Source organism: Capsicum annuum, chromosome 7 (genome assembly GCF_002878395.1).
Source record: "Capsicum annuum cultivar UCD-10X-F1 chromosome 7, UCD10Xv1.1, whole genome shotgun sequence".
Taxonomy (NCBI): domain Eukaryota; kingdom Viridiplantae; phylum Streptophyta; class Magnoliopsida; order Solanales; family Solanaceae; genus Capsicum; species Capsicum annuum.
Window position 1 is genome coordinate 48,448,034 of NC_061117.1, and position 12,915 is coordinate 48,460,948.

The window sequence follows — 12,915 nt, forward strand, 5'->3', positions numbered from 1 at the left end:
TCAAAATTTTTGCCAAAATATCTTTGGATTTGTACTTGTCGAGGTCAATGGAACCTGGCTCTTTGTTCTTTGCCCGATTATGGGGAGTTACATAGATCTCATATTTATGGTCTCGATCTCTTCAATCACGATCACGTTTAGGGTTCATCCAACCTTTATTCCAACCTTGCCTTTGATAGGCAGGGCGGGAACCCACTAAATAGTTTGCAAAGTATTGAATCTCCTCATCAAAATTTTTAGCCTCTTCATCATCTTCATAGGATTTTGATTTGATGACATTCACCGCTTTTACAGGTGCGCCCATCACATGTTTTGTCAAAAGCTATAGTTGTGTCATAATCTTAGTCATGGTCTCCTCACTCTCTTTATCTTGTTTCTTTGTTTCGTGTCATCCAAGGATGTAGTGGGAGAACTCTTAGGAACCTCGACATCTCAAGTGTGCCATCCTTAGTTTTGCTTGGTAACCTACTCAAGGAAATTTATTGCGGCATGATAATGAAACTTCACAAGAGAGCCCCTACCACATTATCTACCATACTTTTGTTGAGTGGTCAAGACCATGCTAGAAAATTTTGAGAAGTATATTCTCTAGGACCTCGTGGTTTGGACAATGCATTAGTTTTTCATTGAATCTTTCCCATGCTTCATACAAAGTCTCTTCATTCAATTTTCTAATGTTAATGATTTCATCCCTCAGTTGAAGAATTTTGGATGGTGGTAAATACCGGTCATAAAAGGCCATGGTGAGTTCATCCCATGAAGTGATAGACCCAGCCGGAAGAGATCAGAGCTATAATATCGCCTCTCCCATTAGAGAAAAAAAGAATAGGCAAAGTTGGGTGGACTCTTAGGTTATGTGTGTAATGTAAAAGAGTGCACAAACCTCTACAAAATTCTTCAAATGAAGGTTGGGATCCTCATAGGCTTGCCCTCCAGAAGTCCCTTCATTTGCAACATGTGCAATATGATGCTTGTGACATGAAAGACACCGTTTCTAGGAGTTGGTGGGATTCGGATGACACTTGAATGACTAACGTCATTGAGTTTCCCCTCATCATTAAAAGGGCCATCAAAAGACTGGCTTGACTAGCATTGTCACTTATGGTGCGGTGTATGCTACGTAGATCACCTAAAAGAAAGAAAAAACAACAACTAAAATAAATTCACACCACTAAGGATGTACCCTAAGTAAGAACCAACACCACACAAATGAAAAATTAATTTTACTCCTCGACAATAATGCCATTTTGATATCACTCACTTATACCATCTAAAGTGGTAGAGGACGATCTTTGTCAATATTCCAACTCGCATTAAGGTCGAATCCATAGGAAATGAAAAATAGAGGTCTAGTATTGTGGGTAATTAAGTTCTACTAAGGTAAAACCCAAAGTGTTAGTAAATTACATGACATAAAATTGGGGGCGGTGGGTTCTTAGTTAAGGGAGAGTGTATATCACGAGAAACTTGATTTCACAAACTAAGCAAAAAACTTTAATGTAACTTCGATAGTTGATGAATTTGGGATCATGTCTACCTTAGGGCAACTTAGGTGTGGGTGTGTGAGGTTTTATGCAAATTCTAGTAAACTTCTATTGTGGTAGGCTAGGTATATGGCCCTAGAGGCTAATTTCTTAGTAATACCTTATAGATTTCACTTGTTGACCTTTTTGAGTACCTAACAAGTGTGGAAATCATATTCACCCACTACCTCAATTAGGGCATCCCTATTTCTAGGATGATACCAAGGTAAAATCAACCACAAAATCACCGTTATGTCTAAGATAGTGAAAATAGGTAGATTAAACCCAATAATTGTATACTATTGCCCTAGTTCCCACATCCTTTTCTCAAGGATGATAAAGGTTCCTATAGTTTACCTAAACCCCTCTTTCAAGGATAGTTTGGGATTTCAAGAACTTAGAGTTTTCACTCATAAACCCATTTGGGTATTTGGGGTTTTAAACCATAAATCCCAAATAATTTAATCAAGCAATAGTATAACCCATTATCATCTAACTAGCATGTACACAATTACATCACAAACCACAACTAATTTGCACCTAGTTCAACATAATCCTAAGACTGAAAGATTTAGTTACTCATAAAAAAAAAGAGAAATACATTTCAAATAGGTTGTTCAAGGAATCCATTCTTCGTAATTATCAAAATCAAAATCTCTAAATCAAATTTACAATTCTTGCCCAATTTAGGGTTTCAATTTAAAAGTCAAAAGTATTGCTAGTCTCTAGAATACCCAAAATGAGAAGTTGTTTTAAGCTTTTAAAGGATTTGGGGAAGGCTACTAAAAATTATGAAATGGCCCCTAATATAAATACCATGTGACCACGATCGCACCAGATTCACCGCAATCGCAGCTACCATGACCGCATGTTGATTAATACGGTCGTGATTTTTGACCGTCGTAACTGGTCGCAATCACAGCCCTCAGTCCACGACTATGGTAAATGAAGCCTGTTGCTTCCCTAGTTTCCCATCTGAACTTTTTTCCTCTTCCTTTGATACTTTTTAGCTGAAGTCTATATTTTTCCATCTCATAACCAGTATGCCTACAAAATATGGATATTAGTGCATTTAATCATACATAGGTATCTTTTATTCATCCAAAATATGGTAATGTGCACAAATGTCAAGCATAAATAAGAGATAAATTCACTTCTCATCAAGAGGTAGGTGGTCTTTCCTGTGCTCGCTTCTTGAGTTGGCAAATTGAAATTCTTCAGCTTGAGTTGTTGGTTCATTTTTCAGTAGTGATATTGACCTCGGCAAAAGTGTCATGCTTGATACTTTGTTCCTTGATGAGGTTATTCATGGTTTGTTTAAGTTGTGATTGTCCTACTTAGGTGGATTCAATAAACCTCCATTTCAGAGTTTGTATGGCCTAATAAGATTTGGTGGGGTATTTTTCCTTAATGATATTTATCTATATGTATTCTTTGCTAAGATGAAGTATTGGACTGGTTGGTTTCTGGATAAAGCTGTATTAATCCTGAGCTGTTAATGTTTTTGGTATTACTAGCGTGATTTGCAGCCTAGGGAAGTTCTTGAGTATGTTTTGATAGTTTATTCCCTCCAACAGATGTGGAGTTGATTCTAGTGTTTTAAGATAATGATTTATCCTCTATTGTGATTTTGTTGTTCAACTATGCTTTGATTTTGGCTCGATATGATTTATCTCAGATATGTCTGATTTGGATGCTAAGGTTGATTTAAGTAGTTGATATTAATATAGACTTATTGGCTTAGTTTGTGGGTTGATTCCTTGAAATGGAGATTTGGAAATTATGAAATATTTAGAGTATGAATGCGTATTCATTTTCAAGTTTGGTTTGGGTATCGAGATCGAGCAATCCAACCTTCTTGTTGAGATTTCATCCTGAGTTGTAGCGCTTGAGTGCAATCTTCTTTTCAAAATTATCTCGATACAAATTTCATATATTGGCTTGTTGAGCCTACTCTATGGTTACCTATTCAGTCTTCTTGGCTTCAGACGGATTATAGTTGTTAGGTGTTCGGATGATAGCCCATGGACCCGGTATTGGTTCCTTTAGCTTTAACCTTAGGTCTTAAGTTTTCTTTAATATTCTCAGACGATATACGTATTCTAAGTAGTATAGTCGAGTTGGATTCAACTTGGCTTCATTTTCTGTTGATGGGACATCCTGATTGTTCAGTGGTAAGTAGTTATGCCTTGGACTCCTGGATTTTATTTTTGAGGATTATTTAGACCAATTGTAGAATCGGCTTAGATTGCAGACCTCAGTTACCTATTTTGTCAGTCTAGGTAGCTCCATATGGGTTTATTCTCATGTTTGCCATATGGACTTTCAGTAGATCAGTGTTGGTTCTTAGAGTTTTTGTGACGAGACTGTGTAAATAGGGCTCACGTGATTTTCCTCCTGGTTTGGAGTGGGTAACTAGTGTGGAATGGTAAACAAAGGTTATATTTGGATTTGCGTTGGTCGTATGACTCATGCCTTGGTTTTTTTTGGCTTGGACAAGCCTTTCTTGATTTGTATGGGTATCAATATGATACCTATACTGCCTACTTTTAGTTTGCAGTCAAAATAGACCCCCAAAATGTGTTTTCGAAAAAGAAGGAAAAATCTAAATTTTATATCAAAAATGTGTTTTCCATACTTTTAGGAACATATAGATGAAAACCCAAGTCAAATCGAGTTAAAAATGATGTTCAATTGAAGAAAAGCCATTTTTAGACTTTGCCGGGTAAAACTTTTGAAATTCGCTTGAAAATCAAGAATAGATGTTTTTTTGAAGATGAAATCAAGGAAAAAACAAGTGATTATAGGAGTATGAACATTATTCAAGTGAAAAGAAGTAAAATTCGTCATTTAAATCAAGTTATAAGGTTTTGGAGTTTTGAACAATAATCGAGAAATCAAACTAAGAAAATCGGTGATTTCTTATCTTAAATCCATTAAAGAATCGAGAAATGGATGTTCATCTAGCTTCCCAAGCAGCCATAAGCTTCACTTTTAAATTCTCACACTATTTTAAGGTTTAACTCACAAGATGAAAGTTGAAGAATGGATAAACATTGTGGGAAAGGCTTAATTTATACCCAATCCAAGTCATTAGGTAGTGTTATCGCACTCTTAGGTGTACTATCACACACCCTGCCTCATAAGGGGAGGTCACGATCGCCACACCATATTGTGCAATCATAGTGCTCCCTTAAGACCTAGTGCAATCATGACACCTTCTTGGGTGATCATACAAGTACTAGAAAACCAGCTGAACTCGAAAAGTTTTCCAAGTCCCATTAATGCCTCGGGATTCATTGAAAATCTAATTTACGCAAACAAACTATGTAACTACACTAAAATTGATGCTCCAGACTCAATGGTAATACCATATTTTTGAAAAGATATTATTTTCTTAATGTTGACCCCCAAAACCCAAAACCTCAATTTTTCAAATTGAGGGTCGCAATGAGATTTAAAAGCCACGGAACTAGAACAAACATGTTACAACCCTAAAATCGACTTTTCAAATCTGCTGGTGCAGTCTGTTTATCCATCCGTCGCACGAATCAAAAGATAACAACAGAAGTCCATAATAAGGCTCTTGAAGCCTCCAAAAATTATAATATTGCACAAATGGCACCAAAATGCATTGGGAACCATGATAATAAACCCCACACCCCAGAAATACCACAATACAACTATGTGGAGGGGTAAAAAAGTCAAATCACATAAAACACATATTTCACATATTTCATCAAAATTTTAGGTTGTTATATCATCCACCACTACAAATCTAGTTCATCCTCGAACTAAGGAGAATAAATACTTTAATCAATGATGATCTGGGGATAAAAACTAAAAATATCAGACTCGACTTCCCAATTAGTCTCATCTATAGGTCAATATCACCACTGAACCATAACCACATGGATGACTCTGGAGTGCAACCTCCTAACATCCCTAGCCAAAATGGAGATCGACTCCTCAACGACAGATAACCGCTAATCTAATTGAATCAACTCCCAACGAATAACTTAAGAGAGATATGGAATGTAACAGCTAAGCATAAAAACATGAAAAACTTGGTGAAGAATTGACAAAGTTGGAGGCAAAGACAACTCATAGGACACATTACCAACTTTCAAAAGAATCTCAAATGGACCAATATACCTCGTCCTAAGCTTGCCCCTCCTCCTAAACCTCATCACATCCTTCATAGGTGAAACTCGAAGGAATACACGATCAATATCACCAAATCACAAGGCACGAAGTCTATGATCCACATAACACTTCTGCCTACTCTGAGTTTCTTGAAGTTTATCCTGAATGATCCAAACTCTATCCAAAGGCTTACAAAGAAAGTTCGTACCATGAAGTATAACCCCAAAAACATCAAACAACCAACCTGGAGAGTGGAAATGCCTACTACACAAAGTCTTAAAAGGCCATATCAATACTGCAATGATAGTTGTTATTATAAGCAAACTCCCCTAGAGCCAAGCGCTGCTCCCACTAGCCACCAAAATCCATCACATATGCGTAGAGCATATCCTCTAGAAATTGGATAGTCCTCTCGGACTAACCAAATGTTTGGGGGTGAAATGTTGTCATAAGATCAACTCGAGTACCAAACTCATCGTAAAAGAACTTTCAAAAGTGTAAAGTGAACACAAAACCCTATAAAAAATGATAGACATCGTCAGGCCCTAAAGTCGTACAATCTTATGAATATAGATACAGATTAACCTCTCCACACTGAAGGAGGGCTAAACTAAAAAAATGCAAATAAAAACTATCAAATCCATGGGAATTGCGAGGCAACGCACTCACAAAATCCATAGTAATCCGCTCCTATTTCTACTTAGGATTGGGTACTCTTTAACGTAATCCACAAGGTCTCAAATTCTCATCTTTAACCTACTGATATCAAAGGCAAAGAGCAACAACATTTGCTATATGCTTCCACATAATGCCTCACTAATAACTCTACCTTAAATCATGATACATCTTATTCACTCCTAGGTGGATAGAATACCTAAAAGAATGGGCCTCCTCTAAAATCAATCTGATCTAATCACCCATCCCCTGGACACAAACTCGACCTCCAATCCTTAAAACACAGTGCAAATCAAGTGAGGTTTCTTAGGCTCTCCGCTCAACACCTTATATTGAATCGATCTAAATCCAACCTCATCAAACTGATGACCTTAAATTTGCTCCATCAAAGATAACCTAGCCTCCCCAAATGTAAAAACACACTCAGGTGTCAAAATATCTAGCCTAACTATCTGGTTAGCTAAAGAATGAACCTCCAAGGCCAAGATCCTCTTCTGGGTCAAAAGATAAGCTAATCTACCCATGCTATTTCTCAAGGCATCTATAACCATATTAGCCTCGTCCGTGTCATAGAGAATAGTCAAGTTATAATCCTTGAGCAACTAAAGCCACTGGTGCTGCCTTATGTTAAGGTCTCTCTGGGTGAAGAAGTATTGACGGCTATGATGATCTGAGAAAATCTCACAACTGTCATGCAGATTATGCCTCCATAACTTAAAAGCAAACACAACCACGTATAACTCTAAATCATAGGTAGGGTAATTCCTCTCATAGGGCTTTAACTGATGGGAACCCTGAGCAATCACCTTGCCCTCATACATCAACAAAGCACCCAATCAACACCTGAAGCATTAAAAAAATATTGTAAAGCCCATGGCCTTATTATGAAAAGTCAAGATACAAGCTGAAGTGAACAAATACTTGTGCTTTTGAAAGCTCACCTAACAAGCATTGAACCACTGAAAAAAGAAATTCTCTTATGACTAAACTTAGTCAAAGGAGTTGTAATGAATGAGAAACCCTTAACAAAATGCCGATAATAACCAGCCAAGCTAAAAATTCTCTAAATCTAGATGAGTAAAGTAGGTCTATACCAATCATGAACCATTTTAATGTTGAATGGATCAACCATTATACCCTCCTTAATCACCACATAACCGAACAAAGAAACAACCTGCAACTAATACTTACACTTTGAGAACTTAGCATACAACTTCTCATCTCTCAATCTCTGAAGCACAATCTATAAATACTCCTCATGCTCAACCTCACTCTTAGAAAAACCCATGATGTCATCTATAAATACAATAATAGTAGAGTCAAATATGGTCGAAACACCCAGTTTATTAACTCCATGAATGCGGCAGGGGCATTTGTCAACCCAAAAGACATGGACAAGAACTCATACTGATCATATTGTATCTAATAGGACATATTCAAAATATTCAAAGGTCTAATCCTCAATTGGAGATAATAGAACCTCAAATCAATCTTTGAAAACACCATAACATACTAAAGTTGATCAAATAAATCATTAATATAAGGAAGAGAATATTTATTCTTAATTGTCACCTTGTTCAATTACTGATAATCAATAGACATGCACATAGAACCATCCTTCTTCACAAATAAGACATGTGCACCCTAAGGCAATACACTAGGTTAGATAAATCCGTTATCCAATCACACCCACAACTACCCTTTAATTCTTTCAACTCAGCTGGGGCCATCCTATAGAGAGGAATAGAAATAGGCTTGGTGCCTGACTTAACATCAATGAAAAAATCAATATCATGATCCAAAGGCATACCAGGAAAATCAATAGGGAACACATCCATGAAATTATAGACAAAAAAATAGAATCCAAAGAGGAGGTAAAACAACACTAGTATTACGACTATAAGGCAAATAAGACAAACATACCCTCTGAACCATTCTGCAAGCCTAACCATAAGATATGCTCCACTTAGGACTTGAATGAAGTGTACCCTTCTAAGCTATCCTTAGCACACCCGGTGAAGCTAAAGTCCTGGTCTTTGGAAAATAATCTAAAAGTGCATGATAAGAAGCCAACCAATCCTTAGCTAAAATAACCTTAAAATTAACCATATCTTGTATAAGCAAATATACCCAAGTCTCACTCCCATAAAAAGTAACAACACAAGGCGGTGCAACAAATCCACCACTAAGGAATCACCTATTGGGGAAGATACACAAATGGGCATAGCAAAAGGCTCACTAAAAAATCAAAACCTAAAGAAAAATATGTAGACACATAGGTAAAAGTCAATTTAGGATCAAATAATATAGATGAAAATATAAAAAAAATAGGGATGATACTTCTGATCACAACATCTAAATCCTCCACATCTGGCCTGATGGGTATAACATAACACTGACCACGTCCACCAACAAGCTGTGTAGCCCCATGAATACCACCATAGGTTCCACTACCTCTAACCCTCTCACCTCTGGTAGTACCTCTACCTCTCATAACTAAAATAGAAGTAACTCTAAATATACAACAGAAATAGTCCATGGCGATATAAAGAGTCTCATTATACACAAAGAAAAATGCTACAATCCAATTCAACAAAAAGGTGCAAGTGGGTTCGAACGACCACCCTGAACTGCTGAACTAGAAAATCCTCCACCTGAACTCTGTAAAGCCACCTGCACTAGTCTACCCTGATATCCATGAGAATCTCTAAAATCTCTGCCAAGGGGAGACTGACCTCTAAACTAACTAAATTAGCGTGCTTACAAAATACCCTCGATCATCTTAGCATGGTCTACTATACTATAAAAGGATGCCCCAAACAAAACCATTTGAGATATATCCAATTGACAGGATACATCTAAACCTTTCACAAAATTCTAAATCTTCTTAGACTCGGTAGAAATACTAGTATAAAAATATCTACACAGGGCATGGAAAAGTGTCTCATACTCACCTATAGTCAAGAGCCCTGCTCCAGGCTATCAAACATATTATGCAACCGATACTCAGACTGTAAGACACAAATATCTCTAAAAGGGCATCAACAAATTGGTCCCACATCATCTCAGGGGAATTAGTAGGTCTACAACCAAAAATCGACCTCTACCAATCTCTAGCAGTATCTCTCAACTGATAGGTCTTATAAGCCACTCTATGCAACTCTGTAGAACCTAAGTTATGAAACTTCTCATGAAAATCAATCAGAACTCATAAGCATCCTCTTCCATAGGACTACTAAATCTAGGAGAACAAAAGTAAGTAAACCTTACGAGACTCTTCTTATCCTTTAAATACATAATAATAGTAGCAACAAGAGAAGGCATAGTGAATTTGGCAGGCTAAGATCCCATATGAGTCAGTAATATAGATGAAGGGTAGAATCCATATCCTGGGACACCACACTTAGATGTCAGCGCTGAAATAGGTATAGGACTTAGGATCTGAGAAGTACCCAAAATAAAAGTAGGTGTAACAGAAGGAGTAACACTCGGAACACTTGACATAACTAAAGTATAACCCTCTAACCGGTCAGCAAATGCACCAAAAACCCCTCCAATACTAGGGCAGAAGAACTCTAGGGAATTGGAACTAAACCTTTACCCCAAATATGCTCAACCCGAGGCTAAGAAGAGAGTCCCCTAATACTCCTCCTAGATAGAGATGGTCTACGAACCCATCCACTATCCTGAGTCTATTTACAACTCGAAGCCCATTCTCTCAACTAAAATTTTTTTCCAAAGTAGGTCTTTATCTCTAATCTCATGGGACCTAGTCAATACCATGTACGCAGAAAGAGTAAAGCATAACTTACAACACAAGGTATCAAGGAACTTCACATAGTAAGGAATAAAATAAGGAAGTTTCCTAAAGACATTTTAAAGTCTCTAAAAGATAGATACAAATGTCTACATACCGATCTGCGAGACACTATTAGACGTTCCATTCTTATAGTATTGAGACTAATGAAAACCTAGCTGCCCATATACTAATTTTTCATGACCCAAAAACCAAGGGTCATGATGGCACCCATCGTAGAAAAACTTGATGTGTAAGACTATCACCCAAATTGATACACAAATGGGAAAATATAGAAATGCACCCAAGGTAAGGCTTCTAGAACACAGTCAATCTATTTAAGAATTATAAATACAAAAAAAATATAATCCACAACACAACCATAACTCCCAAAATCTGATGTCAATAGAATAAAAACGTATCTAGTACAACTTTAATCTAAAATAAATACATAAGAAAATCCAATAGAAATAACTCTATCTTACAAAACTAGTAAGGACATAGTATGATGATATAGAAAGAGAGAAAAAGATATCTAAATGCCTGAAAGTCAACCACTACCTTGAAAAGTGCCTAAGATCACCCAAATTTACCAAGATAGGGTGAACTAAAAGTATGAACTTTACCTAAATGGCGTAGTAAGTATGAGTATGATCTAATTGTACTAAGTAGGTATCATAGGCCGATAGAGCAGAGTAGATAATAAAATATACAAAATATACATAAAAGGCACGTCACTTGCAATCAGGAAATGTCCCACAAAGGTAGCCCACACTGTTTGCACTAATAGTTCTAAAATATCACATATATTACAATAATATAACCAAGTAGGACACAAGTATACATCACATCACATACAAATAGAAACAAGGGGAGAACATGAATATACAAATCTTTAAGTAAAATAATGGATGATAGAACAAATAAATATGTAAAAAGTTAAGATGACAATTCACTCACAACATACACACAATAAAGTAAATACAATGTATATGAAGATGATAATCCACGAGGTTGCCACACAATCTCTGTATATATCTACGGAGGCAAGCCTACCTATATGGGACCCATGGGGGTTATTTCAACCATATAGAATCCATATATATATATATCCATATCCATATCTATATCCATATCTTCTCCCCATCACATCCTTCAGGGAGGTTTTTATAAGATGTGACATTTTCTATCATAAAAAGGTATTGTCAGTGTTTTTCAAATATTGCCACAGTGGTACCATTTGTTTTAAGAGTGAGTATGATATAAGAATGTAATGCTCCAAAGCAATCACAATGAACATTTTCACAACAAACCACAATATGTTTTTCCATAACCATCCAAAATGTTACATTCTACAATAACATGAGCCAATATCTGCTTATTATTTCCCATTATTCATGAATTTCCACACGATTCATATGTAAATATACTATGAATATAACTCAATAAACCAATGGTACCACAATAGGTATTTCAACAACATAATACAGATTATTCACATGTGTTTAGGCTATCAAAATCACATAGAATCCCACACGATCACACGTATCACGTAATTTCTCAAAACAAATAATTATATTATATATAGGACCCCAAATGGGTACAACACATAAATATAGCCAATTTTATTATCCCCATAACAAATATTTTCTATACAAATTAACTACCTAGCTCAGTATAAAAGAGTTCAGCCATAACCTACCTTAAAGGCTAAAACCAGTCCGCTACACCTCAACCCATGACCTGACTTCTTATGAATGATCCTAAAATAAAATAAAACCAAGAAATATAGAATCTATGTGTTAAAACAAAGCTAGCAACAACTAATTAGCTACTTTAAGTTTAGGGTCAAAACGGACCCCCGAAATAGGATTTTAAAAAAGAAACGCAAAATTAAAACATTATTTCAAAAACATGTTTCCCAAAATTTTATGAACCTATAGATTAAAACCCAAGTCAAATCTAGTTAAAAATGAGGTTCAGATCAAAGAAAAATATTTTTACTCTTTGCTGGGTAAAACACTTGAAATCTTCTTTAAAATCAAGAATTGAAGTTGTTTTGAAGATAAAATTAAGGGAAAAAAGTGATTATAGGATTAGGAACATTATTCAAGTGAAAAGGAGTAGAATTTGAGGTTTAAGTCAAGTGATAAGGTTTGAGGTTTTGAACAACAATTAAGATATCAAACTAAAAAAGGGTTAATTCTTGACTTAAATTCATAAAAGAATTCAGAAATGGATATTAATCTATCTTCCCAAGCACCCATAATCTTTAATTTTAAGCTCTCAAACTATTTTAGGTTTAACTTTCCTGAGAAAAGTTAGAGAATGGATAAAAATCATGGAAAAGACTTACTTTATACCAAGTTTAGGCCATCAGGTAGTGCTATCTCACTCATAAGTATGTGATTGCACAACCAACCTTAGAAGGGGATATGGCAATCGCACCTCATCTAGTGCAATCTCAGTACTTCCTATGCTCCTTGTGTATTGTGGCACCCTCTTGTGAGATCGCATACGTACCAGAGAACCAGGTGATCTTTGAAAGTTTTCTAAGTTCCCATCAATATGTCGGGATCCATTAATAATCTGATTTACGCAAACAAAGTATATAACCACACTAAATTTGGAGCTTTTGACTCAATGCGATATCATTATTTTTAAAAAATATCATTTTCACAAAGTTGACCCACACAATTGAAAATCACAATTTTCTAAACCGAGGGTCAAAATGAGATTTAAAAGCCACAAAACCAGACAAAATATGTTAAAATC

The 12,915-nt window shown here is 36.0% G+C and overlaps 1 non-coding gene across 1 annotated transcript; it reads left to right on the forward strand.

The window, feature by feature from the left end:
• The first annotated feature begins 593 nt into the window (after positions 1-593).
• Positions 594-699, forward strand: LOC124886265. The gene has a single exon (XR_007043351.1). It is a non-coding gene; the product is annotated as a small nucleolar RNA R71 (small nucleolar RNA).
• Positions 700-12,915: the final 12,216 nt, after the last annotated feature.